Here is a 19781-nt window from a genome sequence, read left to right on the forward strand (position 1 = left end):
TGGTTCTGGTTCACTGTGGGAACTTTCCTCATAAGCGGGTGTCACCATGAAAGTCTCAGTCTCCTGCTTCAGTCCAAGCTGCTCTCCCTCCTGACTTCTGCAGAGTTCCTCCTGCTCCTCTTTAATCTGTGGAGGCTCTGGGTCCTCCTGGTCCAGTCTGGAGTTCCTCTCCTGGTTTAAAGACCTGCTGGTCTGTAAGAACCTCCTCTTCCTTAAAAGCATGCTGCTGTACAACATCTAAAGGCACAAAGGGGACAAAATGATAGCAAAACAAACATTTAAGAAAATATTTAGTGGTCTAAACCATTAGCAGAGCATGTTGCTCACATATACCACTGAAATTTAAAATGTAGAAATGTGAAAAATTATCCGGGCACTGATGGAAATGTTTAGTTCTGACACTCTTATTAGTAAAGCTCAAAGTTCAACTGACGTCACATACGTGAATGTCTGTGATGTATGAAGTAATTAGGGCTGCCACAAACGATTATTTTGATAGTCGACTAGTCACCGATTATTTTTGCGATTAGTCGACTAATCAGATCATGCATCCATTAGATGTAAAATGTACAACTGCACCAGCAGCATCTGCTCTTATAAAACTATCATTAGCTTACAGCTTGAAGTGTTTAAGGTATGTGCTAACTAAAAATAAAGACAAGATGATAGTTTATTAAATTTTAATGAAATTTGCAGATTGTCTCAGTGAAGTTTAATAAACAAGGCCGTCTGCTCCTTGCTATTTAAAATATAACTGGAGTAAATTCTCAACCATCTCACACTTCTGTTTAATCAGTTTTCTGCTTGATGTTTATTCAGCTGTGTAAAAACTACAACTTTAATCTCAGGCCCTGCAGGCCCTGAATTTGGACACAGCTACGATACCGGGCACTGCTTCTTCTTCTTCTTCGGGGTATAACGGCAGCTGTCATTCTTGTACATGCAGTGCTGCCATCTTCTGTTTCAGTCTGTTATTACAATCTTAAATCTTACAAAACTTCAAAAGTTGACTATTAAATTAGTGGTCGACGATTTTGATAGCTGACATAATCATGACTAGTCGACTAATCGTGGCAGCCCTAGAAATAAATAAATGTTTTTTGTTAAATGAATGTGGATGTCTGGATTGGCTATAGTTATAAGAAGGCATGCTGGGGCAGAGCTCTCTCACACAGTGTTTTGGCTGTGCCTGAAATGCCATGAAAACTCTCTTTGTCTGATCAATTTCAGTTTAGAAACTCTGAATTCATATTTTCCAAAACAGAATAGAAATATTTATTCATACTTACCCAGACCTGTAAACTGTTCAAATCTCACCATTTCCATGCTGCAGAGGAAACATGTAATTCTTTAACTTAAACTGTTAACAGAACAAAATGAAACTTGTGTTGTTGGCTTTGTGTCTCTGTGCAGATTTTTCCTGAGCAGTGGGTGCAAATTTGAAACTCAGATGTTTCACATCTTTCATTCTGCTGAATTCTTATGCACTAATTTTCACCTTTTTGCATGAATTAATGGTGGAAATGTGTTTATGTAAATGAAAACAGAAAATTAGGCCGAAGAGATTCATTCATGCTGCTTTTTACTTTTGGACCTTCAATTTTTCTTGTGCCTCTGAAAATAAATGCAACCAACTAACCTAACCCAGCTGTCTGCATGTCTCTGGAGAGTGAACAAGGGGAGAACATGCAAACTCCACACAGAAAGGCCCGGCCACACAGTGGAGTCAAACTCAGGACCTTGTTGCTGTGAACCAACAGTGCTAACCACTGTTCCACTGTGACTCCTGTGAGTCATATTCACTTTTAATAAAACATCACAGTTTTACATACCTATTCTGTGTAACTTTATCTCAGGTTTACAGATGGTCTCCAGCAGTCTGAGCTGCTCTTCATCAGTCCAGACGATTATGCCTTCAGCCTCCTTCTTCAGTCCAAGCTGCTCTCCCTCCTGACTGCTGCAGAGTTCCTCCCGTTCCTCTGTAATCTGTGGAGGCTCTGGGTCCTCCTGGTCCAGACTGGAGTTCCTCTCCTGGTTACAGACCTGCTGCTCATACAGACCCTCCTCTTCCTCACAGTCATGTTGTTGTGGGAAGTCTTGTCAAACAAAGAAACACAAGAATAATAATCACTAATGTGTTGATACAAAAACTCAAACTGTTTTTAAAAGCATGAATCAAAACCTGAATAAATGATGATCAGCCTGTCATATGACCCATTATGAGCCTCACACACAACAGCTCAGTGAAATAGTTGTGCACACTCACAGCCACACGCTAACATGTTAGCATTGAATCTCCTCACTGTGAGCAAAGACACAAAGTTCACCAAACTAAACTGCAGGGTGACCACCATGAAAACATCACTGTGTGAAATCCTTCTTTAACCTCCTAAGACCCGAACTCTTCCACGACATGCATTTTTAATTTCTCTTTGATATTTGGGCTGATTGGATGAATGTAAAAACAAAGAATTACCAGATTTTTCTTTTTTAACTTATTTTTGTTTTTAAGAAAAATGAGAGCCACATATAAGGATATTTCTTTAAAATTTTGATAGAACAGTAGCAGTATAATGGGGGTAATTTGGGGTGGCTGTAGCTCAGGAGGTAGAGCTGGTCACCTACTGATCGGAAGGTCGGTGGTTGTCTGCAGTCTGCATGTCAAGTATCCTTGGGCAAGATACTAACCCCAACTTGCTCTCCGATGCATCCATTGGAGTATGATTGTGTATGAATGTCGTTAGAAAGCACTATGTATAGATAAAGTGCTTGTGAGAATGGGTGTGAATTAGGGGTGGGTTTTTATAATCGATTAAAATCGATTCTGGCTTGGATAACGTGAAATCGATTCATTAAAATCCTGAATCGATTTTTAAATATAAATTTATTTTGCCCGAAATGCCAGAATCTCAGGTTAAACCTCACAAAATTTCAACAACCACCAAACAGCTAAGACAGTAAATGAGAGCAGGAACACGGATTCTGCACAAAGACGTAAACACACAGCGCGGACCCGCCGACGCATCAGAATCAGTGGGATGTCGCCTTTCTCACCTGACGGCACGGACACGGTCGGGGCTGAAAGGCGACAGCTCGCTGATTCCGATCTGTCGGCGGGTCCGCGCTTTGTGTTTACGCCCTTTTTGCGCTGATTCTAAAGCTGTTAGTTTTATCTCTCTCCAAACAATATTGACTGAACCAGCAGCAAAAGAAGATCCAAACTACGCTTCACATAAACATCGTCATGAATTCACTCTGACTTTTGCTGTTTTGCTTCCACCACGATAAAATCTCTCTCTCTCTCTCTCTCTCTCTCTCTCTGTACTTCAAGAACAGTTTCCCGTCTAAAAATCTGTTTTCTGCATTATTCGCTTGCTTGTTACGCACAAGTCTACCGTTGTTTACCGCGCTGTCGGCCGCTGTTTTTTTTTTTCCTTTTACATACTTCCGAAAAGAAAACCTCATTTCTGCCGTTCAATACTGAACAAATTTAAACTTTTTAAAATTATGCAAAATGCAAAACGCTCAGCCGTGTCTCTAATAAAACCGCTGTAACGTCAGAGGTAACGTTCATATGTTGATTAATGGTTTTCTTTCGTTTTTGATGTACTGCAGAATATTTTTATAAAATCCCAGGCCAGGAAAACCACCTTCATGTTTTTCTGTGTTTTATCTTCAGCTACTTTGACACAAAGGCATCTGCTGTGATGCTCACACCTTTGATAAAATCTTGCGTGTGTCAGCTTCCTTTTTATAGATACAAAAATATGTAAATGTACTGATCTGAATTACAATATTTCTGACTGTCAAAATTTCCCTGATTCAAATCGAATTGAATCAAATCGAATCGAATCGAATCGAATTGAATCGAATCGTGGATCAAATCGATTCGGGACCTTGTGAATCGGAAACGAATCGATTCTAGAAATCAGTGACGATACCCAGCCCTAGTGTGAATGAGGTATGAATGAGGCATGTTGTATAGAGCGCTTTGAGTACTCTGTGAGAGTAGAAAAGCGCTCTATAAGAATCAGTCAATTTACCAATGTCCTCGTAAGTGGATATCAGGCCCATGTAGAGCAAAATTGAGTATTTTGGTCTAAATAACCCAAAATGTGACGTCCACATATGTGGACGGCAGGTCCTAGGAGGTTAAATGAAGCTTCACTTCAACTTCAGAGAAGTCTGTTAACAACTTGTTAAATGTGTTTTCTGCTGACATCTAACTAGATCTTTACTGCACAGTCTCAGTGTTTACAGAGGATCTAAAACACTGACGCCTGATGTACTCAACACTGGAATCTGTTAGAGAAAAAAAAGTTTAATAAATAAATCAATTAAAATGTTTTAAAACCTAACCTATCAGTAACCATGGACCTGCACCAGTCCAACATAGTCCATCACTGGACACTGACCCACAGCACTGATAAATACCCAGTTTAACTTCTTCTAGTAAAGTTAGTCACACTGAAGAATCTGAGCTTGAACAGCAGAGTTAAAAACATGTCCATACCTATGATGTGTGAGTTTCTGTCGGGTTTCCGGCTGATATCCGGCAGTCTGTGCTGATGGTTGATCTCCTCCTCAAACTGGACGATGGTTTTTTGAACCTCTGAGAAGATTTCTTCACAAACAGCAGTTAGTCTCTCCTTGATGAACTCTCTCAGATACTGAACTGAACTCATTGCTGCTTCAACCCAGGCTGGGTGGATCGATACAAGCATCGATACAAGCATCGATAGAAGCGATACAGACGTTGGTATCAGATCCACACTGATGTGACGGGATCAACACTTCAGTTTGTGTCTCTCCTCTAAGTTCAGTCTGCTTCATCAACAGTGGCCATGTCTGCACACACACCGCTCCTCTACCACAGTAGCGCTGTCCTCCTCTGTTCTTCTTCGGGGCTTGATGGCGTTTGACTGGACTGGAGTGTGGACAGGAGAATAGCAGGAAAAACAAGGATAATTATATTCTTTCATCAATTTTATAATTCGATAGAACAATTATCCATTTACTCGTAGATTTCTGAGTTTAATGAGGAGTCTCTCTTTCCATAACATGTTGTATGGCTGTATTAAAGAAGACAGCTATCATCATTTCCTTATTTGTTTGAGCTTTCCTGATTTCTGATTCCAAACATAATAAACTATCCATCGTTCCTCTTTCTTCATGAAACATTTAAAATGCACACTGGATTCATCCAACACGTTTATGAGAATGCATCAGTTTACTAGACGATTTAATTACACACTAATCAATATTACAAACAAATAGTATATTTATAAGCACAATATCATTTTTTAAATCATCTCAAAACATTTCTGACTGTGTGTCTAAATGAAATAAAGTCCAAGATAATTCAATAGCTGTGCCCCAATTCATAGGCCGCATCCTTTGGAGGCCGATTATGCCACAGCCAGGTGATGAAGGCTATCCCAGTTAAAAGTCTGCTCCAAATGCAGCCCACAAACGCGTCCTCCTTTTCCCCAGATTAGAAGGATCGTTGTGGTGGATGTGAGTGAAGTTGGCCCCGCCACGTTCTTCAAATCCAACAAAAGTGGTATCAAACGTTTGTGCTGCAATCATTTTAAAGATATTAATAAAAATGTCTAGAGGTCATCAGAGGTCATTCAGCCCCCCCCACATTACCCAAGTCAAACAAATTTGATTTTAAACATTTGTGCTACGTTTGTGCTTCAAAATATTTTGTTTGTGCTGCTATCATTTAAAATATATTAATAAAATAAGGTCTTGATGCGTGCTCAATCATCCAGGTAAGTAAATCTCCAAAAAGTTGAATCTGTTCATCTGGACGTTTTCAGTGGGAGAAACTTTTCCTCACTCATCCAAGTGACGTCTTCAGTCTCAGCTGACTGCAGGTTTCCAATCTTATAAACAGTACATTTGCATAATGACTGAAACCAGCCCACTGAAGGAACAATGGGCTGGGAGGTCAGTTCCATGATTGTTAATATGCAAATTCTTATCACCATTGATCAACGACTACTAATCAAAGCCTACTGATCAATGGCCATGAGTGTCATGCAGGAAGTAGAGTCGCTGTTGGTCTTCTCCACATTCAGGGACAGGTTGTTGTTGCTGCACCACTCGGTCAGATGGTTAACTTCACCCCTGTAGTAGGCCTCATCATTGTTGCTGATGTGACCTACCACAGTTGTGTCGTCTGCAAACTTGATAAAAAGGTTGGAGCTGTGTGATGGTGTGCAGTCGTGGATCAGCAGAGTGAAGAGAAGGGGGCTCAACACACATCCTTGGGGAGCCCCTGTATTCAGTGTTCTTGTGCTGGAGGTGTTGCTGCTGACCCGTACTGTCTGCTGTCTTACTGTCAGGAAATCCAGCAGCCAGTTACACAGCGAGGTGCTGATCCCCAGCAGATCCAGTTTGTGAATGAGTTGCTGGGGAATGAACGTGTTGAATGCTGAACTGAAGTCTATGAACAGCATCCTAACATATGAGTCTCTAGTTTCCAGATGTGTGAGGGCCGAGTGAAGAGCAGCTGAAATTGCATAGTCGGTTGAGCATTGGTAAGTAAATCTCAAAAGGTTGGTTTACTTACCGGTATGCTAACTCAAATGGATCCAGGTTGGGGGGAAGAGATGTTTTGATTTGATGCATGACTAACCGTTCCAAGCACTTCATAATGATGGAGGTGAGTGCAACCGGACAGTAGTCGTTAAAGCAGGAGGTAGATAACTTCTTCGGTACAGTAATGATGGTGGAGGCTTCAATGCATGTGGGAACGACAGCCTGACCCTGATGATGTGTTAAAGACGTCTGTGAAGACATTTGTGAGTTCCACAGCGTAGTCCATCAGTGCTCATCCAGGGATGTTATCAGGACCTGGAGCTTTGCGTGTATTGATTTTGGCAAGGGATCTCCACACATTGTCTGGGGATTGTGTCACCACGGTCTGTGGAGTGGGGTTGTAGTCTGTGATGGTTTGTATTCTTTGCCACTGTCTCCGAGTATCTCTGCTGTCACTGAAGCTTTGCAAAATCCTCCTGGAGTACTGCCTTTTTGTCTCTAATGCCACGTGACAGGTTTGCTCTTGCTGTTCTTAGGCTAACCTAATCCTCTGAAGTTTTATGTCACTTCTTTTGTTTTATAGAGCTGACAGTTCACTTGTTAAGCTAAAGGAAAGGAGAAACTTTGAGTACGGCTCCTGATTACATGTTTTCAGAAATTAAGCCACATATCAGTTTTTTAGACCCTTCAGTTCAATCAAGCCTTAGAAACTTGGGTGTCATATCTGACAGTTCAATGTCACTTGAGAAACACTCCAAACTACTGTTTCTTAACTGTTTATATCATCTAAGAAACATTTATAAACTCAGACTACTGGTGTCAAAGGCAGAACATGAGATGATTATTCATGCTTTTCTTTCTTGTAGTTTGGATTATTGTAATGGTCTTTTAAACAAATCAGCTTTGGTTTGCTTTCAGACTGTAAAGAATGCTGCGGCAAGACAAGAGGTCACATATTACTTGAGTTTTGGTTCATTTTAAAATTTTAGTTGTAACTTTTAGAGCGTTACATGGTGAAGCTCCCCAGTATATCTCTGACCTGTTGAAACCTCATGCTTCATCCCGAACACGTAGGTCTTCAGGCCACAAGTTACTGTTGCTCCCACGTACTCGGTTCAGAACCCGTGGCGATCAGGCACCAAGGCTGTGTTACGCTGTCATTACGCTGCCAAACTCCACTACAAACGAGCTTATATTAAGTAAAGGACTAGATGTTGTAGTCCCTGATGATGCTTCTGATTGTTTAATTTAATTTAATTGTGAAGCACTTTGTGATTTTTATCTGTGAAAAGTGATATATAAATACATTTTACCTGCTTACTTGATGTCTTTTATGTTATAGAGTCGTGTGTCTTGCCTTGCTGAACCACATCCCTACAAACACTCCTCAGAGATCCGTTTCTCAGTATTATAGCGCTCTTAACCTCCCTGCAGGCTTATTTATCGCTGTTGTTGCTGAATCTGGTTCCACTCACCGAACGACGCCGTCTGGAGACGATTTTATGATCACTTTAAATCCGTCCTCGTGTCTCGTTGTCACGGTTACACTGCGCTCACTGTCCGTTTCCTCCACATTACAGGTTTACTTTCACTCTGCTTGTTGTTCTCTTTTTCCGCTTTGTTTTTTGTTTGTTTGTCTTATTTCACCGCTACATCGCTCACCATCCACTTCTATTCTCATTTCACTTCCTGAGACGTCACTTCCCTCTGCCGTCTGTTGTCCATTCACAGCCCGTTAGGTCAACTTAGAGCCCCTCCCCCCTACACTCCTGACTGAGCAGACACCTTTGTTTGTTTGTTTGGTTTCCAAAACTTACAGAGACAGTGTAAACAGGTCCGTACAACAAGTCTGCTACATGTTGAAAGACACTTGCTTAACCTTATTATTGATACAATATTTATCACAGGTCCTCCGTGCATTCTCCTGCTGTATATCATTATCATTACCACAAATATATAAAGCTGTGATCAATTTTTTTTCAGTCTCTCTGCTCATTTTAATGTTTGCTCCAGGTTAATTTGTGTGTAATCATTTTCTCACATATTCAGATCAAACTCACTGAGCTCAACATGAACTTCCTGCTAGCAGAAACTAAAATTAGCGCAAAAACAGCAGGAATATTTGAAACATGGTGGATGTGTTGCAGACGAGTAAGAAGCAGAAATATCTGCCTAAATTTTATTGGAGTTTTATTATTTTTATTTTAAACCATAATGTTTGCTGATATCATGCCCCTGTTGTTTGCTCTCATCAATGTTCTGTTTTTAACTGGTTTTCACATCTGGTCCAGGTATTCTTCATCTAAACATCAGAAACCTTTGTTCTAAACTAGGTTTTTTGAAAGCATCAGATACCGAGTAACTATCTACAATGATTTTAATGAGTCTTCTGGCAACAGATCTGAACTGGGACTGCTTATCATATGTACTGAGAGAAGAAATCAATACTCACTACAGCTCACTTTTAGATTTTATTTGTTCTCCTCCAAAGTCTGGATTGTAAAACTGAAATGCCTAAAAGGAAAATTCCTGCCAAGTCTTCTGAAATTCAAACAAAGCAGTTCAAGTAGTTATCAAGTAGAAACCTTTCATCTAAAAATGGCTTTAAACGATTTTACTCTAAATACAATAATTGATTGTTAGTAGCACGATTACATAATCGTAAGAAATGCCCATAAATGTAAGTACGTTTTGAATCTGTACAATATTATTTTCACACATCAATGGACCACTGAACTTCTCAGCTTCTAAAATGTAAAGCCTCATTTAGAAAATACACAAGTACATATAATGGTCAGGGATCAACATGAACCTATCTTCTCTGTCTTTAATCAACTCTGCAGTGGCTCCATAATCTAAAAGCCAAAGTGCAGCATAGAGCGCTGAGTGAATGTGGTCTGGACTCTGTGGAGGAGAGTCATGGTTTCGCTGTAGAAAGACAGAATACCTGCTCTGTGATCCAGGTACACTCCTACTGTGGAGGACCGAGGACCTGAGAGGTCAGTGTGGACTTTGTTGTGAAAGAATTTGTAACTGTTTGTACCACAATATAATGTCCAAGATTTGTCATTGTATCCAAATAAACATTCATCTGACCACCCTGCCCTGATGATATTCTTGTATGCGACTGCTACCCAAACTGCTCCCCCTCTCCACTCCACCTCCCAGTAACAACGTCCAGTCAGACTCTCTCTACTCAGGACCTGATAATATACAGTGAATCTCTCTGGATGGTCACAATAAAATTTTTGTTGGTCCATAAATGTTACTTTTCTGTTCCCCTCAGATAATAACAGATGTGTGTGTGCTGTGTTTGGATCCAGTGTGATTTCACATGAATATTTTAAGAATCCAGCTCTGGTCTTTGGCTCTGCTGGTGACAGTAAAACATCCACTTCAGTGACTGTCAGTGAGATGTTTGTCCATTCCTCTCTCAGAATGTCCTGTAGTTTATCTCTGACCTCTGACACAGCTGCTGTCACATCCTCAAAGTAGCTCAGAGGACGAATATATATGCTGGATGAGTGTGTAGACTCACTGAGCGCTGACAGTGAGGGGTAGTTGTGTAGAAACTGGTTGTGATCCTCTGTGTGTGAGAGCTGCTCCAGCTCGCCGTCTTTCCTCTTCAGCTCAGCGATCTCCTGCTCCAGCTTCTCCTGAAGCTCTTTGACTCGACTCACTTCAGTTTCCTGCTGGGATCTGACCAGCTGCTTCACATCAGAGCTTCTTTTCTGGATGTGACGAATCAGCTCAGTGAACATTTTCTTACTGTCCTCCACTGCTTTATCAGCAGAGCCATTGATGGCCTCCACCTCCTGTTGAAGCAGCTTCACATCTTTCTCTCGCTCCTGGATTCTCTGCTGGATGTTTAGTCGTCTCGCCTCGAGCTCCTTCTGCTTCTCAGTCCTTTCTGCTGCAGCTGGGACTGTTTCATGGCCTTTATGTTCATCCACTGTGCAGAGATAACAGATACTCTGCTGATCAGTACGGCAGAAAATCTTCATCGCCTCATCATGACGAGAGCAGATGTTCTCCTGGAGCTTTATGGAGGGGGCCACCAGCTTGTTTCTTTAGTGGAGCTGCATCATAGTGAGGTTGGAGGTGTTTCTCACAGTAAGAGGCTGGACAAGATAAACAGGACTTGATGGCTTTCAGCTTCCTCCCAGTGCAGACATCACAGGCCACATCTTCAGGTCCAGCATAGCAGTGATCACAGTAGCTGTGTCCACAAGTTGTAGTCACCGGATCCTTCAGGAGATCCAAACAGATGGAACAAGAGAAGGTTTCTCGGTCCAGCTGAACTCCTTTCTGTGCCATTTCTCCTCTCAGTGTCAGTGACTGTGGGAGTTTCTGTTCTGTAGAAATGAAACTAGTCTGAGCTCTGATCTCAACAACATGTGTTTCTGCAGATAATGGAGCCTGTCAGCTCTTACATCTCACCTCATGTTGGTTATAACCATGTTCAAAGTGCAGATCTGAAGGGAAGGGAACGAGGAAACATGTGGACAGTGAGGAGGTGCTGTGTTTAAGAGCAGGAACAAGAGGGAGGGTTATCAGGCTGTGCTTCACTCCAGGAAGAGGAGCAGTTTGAGATCGATACTGTGTGTTTAACCCTTTTTATTTACCGCTCACATCAACTTTTAAGCTTGTTAACACTTTCTTCTATTTAAGTTAATAAACAAAATAAACATGAACAAAGAAATACAATATTAATGAACAGTGAACATAAATTTCCCATGGCTGTTGTCACATGACCAGCTTCTAGGCAGGCATAGTCTGCTGTATTAATGAAATCATATATACCACAGGGTTAGGTTAGCAGACATATGCTGGCTAGGATAACCCAGTTTTTTTTATGATTGTCCAAGTTTTTTTTTCTTTTCTTTTTTTTGCTTTAATAGTCAGTAAGAGATGTTGCCGTAGCAAGATGAGACCCAGATATTTACCTATTTATGTTATTTTATTTTTTTGCCTATCCTCTCCGGTGTTGTAGCAATCAGAATTATTGTTGGAAGCCCAAGAAAAATGCCCAGCAGATTTGTTTTCCTAAGTGGCCAGTACAGCTTTTGCTGTACTGGTCCTCTTGATTGTCATAGTTTAATAGATTTTTATTAGGATTCTTTATTTTTTATTGGACAGGACCGGGGTATGGGAAAGAAAAAGAGAAAAGAAAGCAGAAGTTGGGAAGAGAATCAACAGAAGGAAACTGAAAGAAAAATAGAACAGAGATAGAGAGAGAAAATACACTGACAATTTGCTTCAACACCTGCTGAAAAAAAAGAAAAGAAAGAGCCATGGGGTCCAGGCCCCACCAAGCAGTCACCAGGACTGAGTCCATACACACCCAAGCAGCCAGCCCCGGACACTTAGAACCACCAGTGCAACATCTCCTGCAGCGGCAGGGAAGCCTACCAGCCCAGACCCCGACCACCTGGCCAGTTCCTCCTCTCAGCACCTCTGACTCAGATTGCGAACAAAAAACGGGTGTGTTAAGACCCCATACCTCTCTCCACCTGATTGATCTAATGTGGCAGCAGAGGCTGCAACAAGACTAATGGTCTATCTAACGGTATCCATATTGGTTACAATTAAGATTATTTTTCCAGTTCATGAGGACAGTCTTCTTGGTAATGCACAGGGCAGTGGGAGCCATGTGGACTGTATGCATTTCTGTTGTGACATTATCTAATTCACCCAATAAGCAAACTAAAAGGGAGGCCTGGAATGCTAAATTTCAGACAACTTGATAAGTCTTCACATATCCGGTGCTAAAACTTTATTTATTGGAAGTTAGCTTTTAACAAGCATGTAATGATTATATTTAAATTAGGTGGTCTTATGTGTTTAAAAAAAAATCTCTTTAGACCTAAACTGACAGTGCCAATACCACACATTCAGACACAGTAGTAGATGGTGTTTTAATACTATATGTGTTAGTCTAATTTGGTTGTATGGGGTCTACATTGACCTTCTGTGTTGTAAGTTATAATGATTGCACAGCCATTAAGGATCAAATCAGCTTCTAAAACATTTTCTGTTTTTTCTCCCTCTGCTTGCTTCTTCCTGTCTTTGAGGCTGGGGACCAGCACTCCTGCTGTTGGACAGAAAGACATCAGTAAGTATTTTGGTTTTCCAATATATTAGCAACTGTCAGTGACATTTATATTAATCAGGCTGAACTTTAATCATACTTTAGATCAGCCTGTTTTACTTATTGTTTTATTTGTGCTTTGGTTTGGGGAAGTTGTTTCTTCACTGATCTTTTCCTGTCTTCTGTTATTAGACTTGAGATATGACTGCACTATGCTGTTGCTGTGACTCCAGTTAATTCTACAAGACATGCTGTGTAAGTAAACAAACAACAACAGTTTGGTCTGCATTTCCTGAAAGATCACATCCCCCAAACTTAGTTTAGAGGGTCTACACTGTATATAGTGAAGTCTGCAAGTTTTTTAACAGCAAAATTTGTTTTGTGCCCAAATCATTTTGCACATCATTAGAATGAAAGTTACTGGCTATGTTTGCATAGCCCTTTTTAAAATGATGCTTTCATGACATTATTGTATGTTGGGTGGTGGTCAGGGCTATCCAGACTGACAATTGGGACATTGAATGTCACCTCTCCGGTGGGGAGGGAGCCTGAGATTGTCTAAATTGGAGTCTGTTTTATACCAAAAGCAGAAAAAAATGTTTTAAGAAAGCAATTAAGTTCATGTTCCAAAAAATATGATTGTTTGCTTGCAGGACACCAGGAGAGATGAGTCCTCCGTCACAGATGGTGTGGTCAGTGAAGATGGTCGCCTGCAGGTTCAAGCTCATTGCATCTCCAACCCACATCCACTGCCACTGTACTTAAGGGAAGTTAAAGACTTTCTTCTGCACTTACATTTGGATCACCTCGATCCATGATAGTCATTCAGGCAGTAATGCCTGGACTGGAAACAAGCCATCCTTAAAATAATACAGCATTCCAGCTCCTGTGTTGGAATGAAAAACAAATGTGTTGTTTAAATTATAGACTGCACTTGTGACAGAACAATAAATATTTTATTTTGATTATATAAGTAATGTAAGTACAAAACAAACTTGTGGTAGGCCTAAACTTATTTTCAGAATAATTACATCTGAGACTTTGTTTCATTGTAAGATTATAACAGTGATGGCAATATAATTGTTTGTTGTTCAGCAGAACAGTGTCCAGTATGTTGGCTGTTATACTTTGTTGTGTTTGAAAATAAAAGTTGGGCTGATTTTAACATCATTACAAAAAGTTTTAATTATTTTTAATCATATTCAGGTTACCACAAATAGTTTTTTCATGTAGTTGAACTTGTTTGTCAGTAGGTAAAAAATTAGTATTGTACAGTCAGAAATATCAAGTTATTCTTAATACTGCAGACTTGCAATGAATAAGTTGCAAACAAGTTCCTAAAAATCTTAAATAAGCTTTACTTAGTTTTTTGAGGCAACAAGTTTGCATAGTTTGAGTTCTGTGAACTAATTAGATTTTACAGTGTTGGAGTCCAGTCCTCTTCAGCTACTCCACCAACTCTGCTAACATGATGTTTTTCTCCAGGACAGGCCTCAGTATGAAAGTCTTCCTGCACTGAGGGCAGCTGTGGATTCCCTTCCTGTCCTCTTCATTCCAGAAACATTTAATACAGTTCATGCAGTAGCTGTGTCCACAGGTTGTAGTCACCGGATCCTTCAGTAGATCCAAACAGATGGAACAAGAGAATTTCAGTGTGCCTGATTTCCTCTGTGCCATTTCTCCTCTCAGCAGTTGTAATTGTGGGATGAGTTTTCACTTCTATAGGAAATAAAAGTAGCATACTTGCATTCTTTTCTGTCCCAGTATCATACTGAGTTGTTGTTAATTTACCTCCTACTTTACACTTTATACTGATCACACTAATCCTTGAGCTGAAGTTGGGGACGGGGAGGAACCAGGAGATAGGTGAATGTACTGGTAAAACTGGATCCTCTTTCTGAGAAAAGGATGGACTTTCAGTTAATACATTCCAGTTAATACATTCCGCCAGATCTCAAAGTGTTTGACCATTTCTCACCTTATAGCTTTGCCCCCCCCCCCCCCCCCCTTCCACAGTCATAAAACATCCACATTCTTTCTCTCTCTCAGTGAGCCTAAGTTATGACCTTGGCTTCCTGTGCAGTATGTTCTGTTCTTTTCTAATCAGACAAATAAGGCCATGACTCTCTGAAAACAGTATTTCTCATAAATCAGCAGTATAATGCATCATAAACAATGTAATTCATTCACAATAAATCAGCAGTCTAATATAATACAAATCAGTCGAATAAATGTAATAGTTATCACCTTCTAAGTCAGGAGAATAATGCAACCTAAAACTACATAATGATTTCACAATCTTTGTATAACGTGGCTGCCAATCGCTCTCCCTGACAAATTCTCTGAATGTTGAATCTATTACTTTTCAAAGAGTTAAAGTCAAAGTTTCAGATATATCTGATGGCTCACATAGAGACAGGATTTCTTCAAGTGTTTTTTTTTTTGCGTGTTTTTTTTACTTTATGACTTAGACATTACTCTTAGACACTTCAGATCGTCTTGCATTTTGACAGACATTTCTATTCAATTTATACAGTGCAAACTCACAACAACAGTCGCCTCAAGGTGCTTTGTTGTAAGGTAGCTTACAATAATACATATAGAGAAGAACCCATCAGTCATATGACCCCCTATGAGCAAGCACTTTGGCGACAGTGGGAAGGAAAAACTCCCTTTTAACAGGAAGAAACCTCCAGCAGAACCAGGCTCAGGGAGGGGCGGGGCCATCTGCTGTGATTGGTTGGCGTAAGAGAAGGAAGACAGGATAAAGACATGCTGTGGAAGAGAACCAGAGATTAATACTAATGATTCAATGCAGAGAGGTCTATTAACACATAGTGAGTGAGAAAGTTGAATGAAGAAGAAATACTCAGTGCATCATGGGAATCCCCCAGCAGCCTACACCTATTGCAGCATAACTAAGGGAGGATTCAGGGTCACCTGATCCAGCCCTAACTATAGCATAAAGGGATGTTTAAAGCCTAATCTTAAAAGTAGAGATAGTGTCTGTCAAAAAACTGTCTGTGTAGCGAGCAGGAGAGGACCCAAATGCAAGCATAAATGTGAACTCAAAACCAGCCTTATTTGCTGAATGGTGAATTCAAATAAACTAGACTGGGAAAATCATAAACTAATAACACGAATAGGCACACAGTGTAGGACAGGCAGACGAGAGGGATCGAGGGAACATGAGGGAGAACACAGACATGACGGGCTGGGGAAACATGGATAAACATGATGGAATAAAACACTAGGGCAAACAAGAACTCACAGAATTAAATAAACACGATGTTGGAGTCAAATTGTTAAATGTTGTCATTGTGTTTCTTAAATTTGTGAAGTCTTAGTTCAAACTATAGGATCAAAGACATTCCTTTGTCTCTGGCAACCTCTCCAGCCACTCTGGTGCTGGGGGAGGCTTTATTGTAGGCACATCCTATCTGAAAGATCTGTTTCTTGTGTGGTAAGCTTCCTGCTTTTATGATCCTTCTGTGATCAGCAGGAGGTCACACCTCTACCGTTATGTTAGCAAAAAGGTTGTGTTCAAGTTAATCACATTAAGTTAAGACACCTGTGAATGACAGGGCTAACGTGGGTTGGTACTAGCAACTTGCTGTTAACAGGCATGTTGTTGTCCAGGCAAATTCAATTCTTCTTTATTGGATTGGTAAATTGCCAAATAAAGTGTGTTTACTTACATTTTTTCTCTTTGTTAATAATAATAATAAACTTTTTAAAAAATTATTAGATTAAGGAAAGAAGCGGCTACTTTCTTACTTAGCCCACATATGTTCACACTGCAGGCAAAAAAAAATAACAGAGCACTCACTTGCCTTCGATTAGACAAAGATAGCTGACTTTGGTTTCTTGTTACTTAGCACTTGCAACCTCCTGTTAACTAGCCCGTTACTGTCCAATAATTTTTTTTTAAAAAACATGCAGCTGTCACAGGCAACGCCTGACCAGAGGTCTGTTCCTGGTATAATGGCATCCAGGAGTAAACCATTCAGCAGTAAGGGATGTAATGATGTACCAGCAGTAGCTATGTAATGCACTGATGTCTTATTAGGGACATATGGGGAGAAATATTTTTTGTAAAATTTGGTGTGTTTAATGAAAACAATGTTGATTTACATGCTGTTTTAAATCATTTCTTAACTGAGAAAACATTCATCCAAGCTGAAGGCCTTCAGTGACTTTATAGCAACACAGAACCGAGCCCTAGAACAACCAAAACCTGTGGTTGAACAACCATCTTTTAAAGAACTTTTATTGACACTGTCCACTCTCAGGACCAGAATAGAGGGAGCTCCCTCTCAGTAAAGTTAGCCATGTTCCCACCGCTACAGATTTTGTTCTCTTATTTGGCAGTTTAAAAGACATTCTCATGTGAAAGAATGATATATTTATGTCTTGAAAACACAAAATATACCTGACAGTTTGGTTTTATTTGTATGGGCTCAAAATGTGGTCATAAATATTTTGTACTTGTAAATCAGTTTTGTATGTGTAAAAAGAATTTGTGTGTGCGTAAAAAAGATTTGTGTGTGTAAAAAAGATTTGTGTGTGTGTAAAAAAGATTTGTATGTGTAAAAAAGATTTGTATGTGTAAAAAAGATTTGTGTGTGTGTAAAAAAGATTTGTGTGTGTAAAAAAGATGTGTGTGTGTAAAAAAGATTTGTGTGTGTAAAAAAGATTTGTATGTGTAAAAAAGATTTGTATGTGTAAAAAAGATGTGTGTGTGTAAAAAAGATTTGTGTGTGTAAAAAAGATTTGTGTGTGTAAAAAAGATTTGTATGCGTAAAAAAGATTTGTATGCGTAAAAAAGATTTGTGTGCGTAAAAAAGATTTGTGTGTGCGTAAAAAAGATTTGTATGTGCGTAAAAAAGATTTGTGTGTGGAAAAAAGATTTGTGTATGTGTAAAAAAGATTTGTGTATGTGTAAAAAAGATTTGTATGTGTGTAAAAAAGATTTGTATGTGTAAAAAAGATTTGTGTATGTGTAAAAAAGATTTGTGTATGTGTAAAAAAGATTTGTATGTGTAAAAAAGATTTGTGTGTGCGTAAAAAAGATTTGTATGCGTAAAAAAGATTTGTATGTGCTTAAAAAGATTTGTATGTGTAAAAAAGATTTGTGTATGTGTAAAAAAGATTTGTATGTGTGTAAAAAAGATTTGTATGTGTAAAAAAGATTTGTGTGTGTAAAAAAGATTTGTGTGTGCGTAAAAAAGATTTGTATGCGTAAAAAAGATTTGTATGTGCGTAAAAAAGATTTGTATGTGTAAAAAAGATTTGTATGTGTGTAAAAAAGATTTGTGTATGTGTAAAAAAGATTTGTATGTGTAAAAAAGATTTGTATGTGTAAAAAAGATTTGTGTATGTGTAAAAAAGATTTGTATGTGTGTAAAAAAGATTTGTGTGTGCGTAAAAAAGATTTGTATGTGTAAAAAAGATTTGTATGTGTAAAAAAGATTTGTATGTGTAAAAAAGATTTGTATGTGTAAAAAAGATTTGTGTATGTGTAAAAATGATTTGTATGTGTAAAAAAGATTTGTATGTGTAAAAAAGATTTGTGTGTGTGTAAAAAAGATTTGTATGTGTAAAAAAGATTTGTGTGTGCGTAAAAAAGATTTGTATGTGTAAAAAAGATTTGTATGTGTAAAAAAGATTTGTGTGTGCGTAAAAAAGATTTGTATGTGTGTAAAAAAGATTTGTGTGTGGACTTAGGCTATGTCCACACGTACACGGGTATTTTTGAAAACGGAGATTTTCCGTTTTCGTTTTAAAAAATAATCCCGTCCACACGTAAAGGCAGAAATGAAGGAAAACGCTGCTACGAACATGCCAAAGCAGCAGGTGGCGATATATTCCTAACCGTGTAGAAATGTTGGCCAATCAGAAGTCTAGAAGCCTCGGCGGGAAATAGTAAACAAAGCTGGGGCATAGAAGCAGAACCGAGTCGTATGTGTGGAGGGACAGTAACTGTGCATGCATATGTAAGCATTTAAACACTGCAGAGAGTACAATTAACAGTAACAGTATTGTAGAAATTCATTTCACCGAAACAACAACGTGGCGCACACTGTGACGTCAAAAAAGGCGCACACCTTTGACGCTGCGTTTTCTCCGTTTTTCTCGTTCACACGTAAATGCAAAAACGGAGTTTTAGAAAATATCCACCCTGGCCGGAGTTTTTAGAAATCTCCGTTTTCAGTGACCGAAAACGGCGTTTACGTGTGGACGAAAGGTGCAAACGCATAGAAAAATCTGCGTTTTCAAAAATACCCGGGTACGTGTGGACATAGCCTTAGCCAAAAAACCCCTGCAAGTTACAAGTACGGATTTTGACCCTGTTTTTCTTCCTTTCATCTGATTGGTCAATGTCATGTCAATCACAAATGTAACAATCCAATCAGAGGACAGATGGGTTTGCCTGTCGGAGGGGCACTTTTTTGAACTGCAGGTCCTTGAAGGGTAATACAGTTTGAAGCTGGAGGATCACTATATAAATATCCGATAGCAGCTAGGTCCCCTAACTTTCAGCAGCTGTTGAAAGGATAAAGTTGTGGTATGTCAGTGGTTAGAAATACCATCATTACTTTAGGATTAGATTAACACAAAGTCAGGGCTGACCCGGGACCATTGCTGTGAGTCACAGTGCGCAGCATAAAAGCCCTTTCACATCGGACACAGGATGTGCTGCTAATGCTAACTAAAAGCAAAGGATCCAGAATTTGTTGCGCTGGCTGCTGGGCTCTGTGGGTTTTTGCAGCAGCTCTACCTGTACTAGATGCACCTGCTCCTTGTCGTTTCTATCTCTGACTTTATGTCCTCTACAAGAGTTTCGGGTTTTTTTGCTAGTTCTTCAAATGTTCAATAAAAACATGTATGCTAATTCATAACGAAGAAAGCTTTGTAATGGAGACTGTCATTTCCAAAACACTGCCCCCCCCCCCCCCCCCCGCGGTCCGCAGCGCTGTTGAAAAGGCTGTGGAAGTCCCTGTATTAAGCACGTAGACCTGTGACACAAAAATCACCAAACTCAGACGACCACAGACTGTTTTCCTTCCTGGTGATGAAGGAAAACGCTGGGTTGGCATGTAAAAGGGCATTTATTCCCTTCAAAGACCTGCAGTTCAAA

The 19781-nt window shown here is 39.6% G+C and overlaps 1 pseudogene; it reads right to left on the reverse strand.

Annotated features, from left to right (window-relative positions):
* Positions 1-9315: 9315 nt before the first annotated feature.
* LOC134620466 (tripartite motif-containing protein 16-like) lies at positions 9316-14317 on the reverse strand (annotated as a pseudogene).
* Positions 14318-19781: the final 5464 nt, after the last annotated feature.

The sequence above is a fragment of the Pelmatolapia mariae genome, linkage group LG23 (assembly GCF_036321145.2).
Source record: "Pelmatolapia mariae isolate MD_Pm_ZW linkage group LG23, Pm_UMD_F_2, whole genome shotgun sequence".
NCBI classification, from domain to species: Eukaryota; Metazoa; Chordata; class Actinopteri; order Cichliformes; family Cichlidae; genus Pelmatolapia; species Pelmatolapia mariae.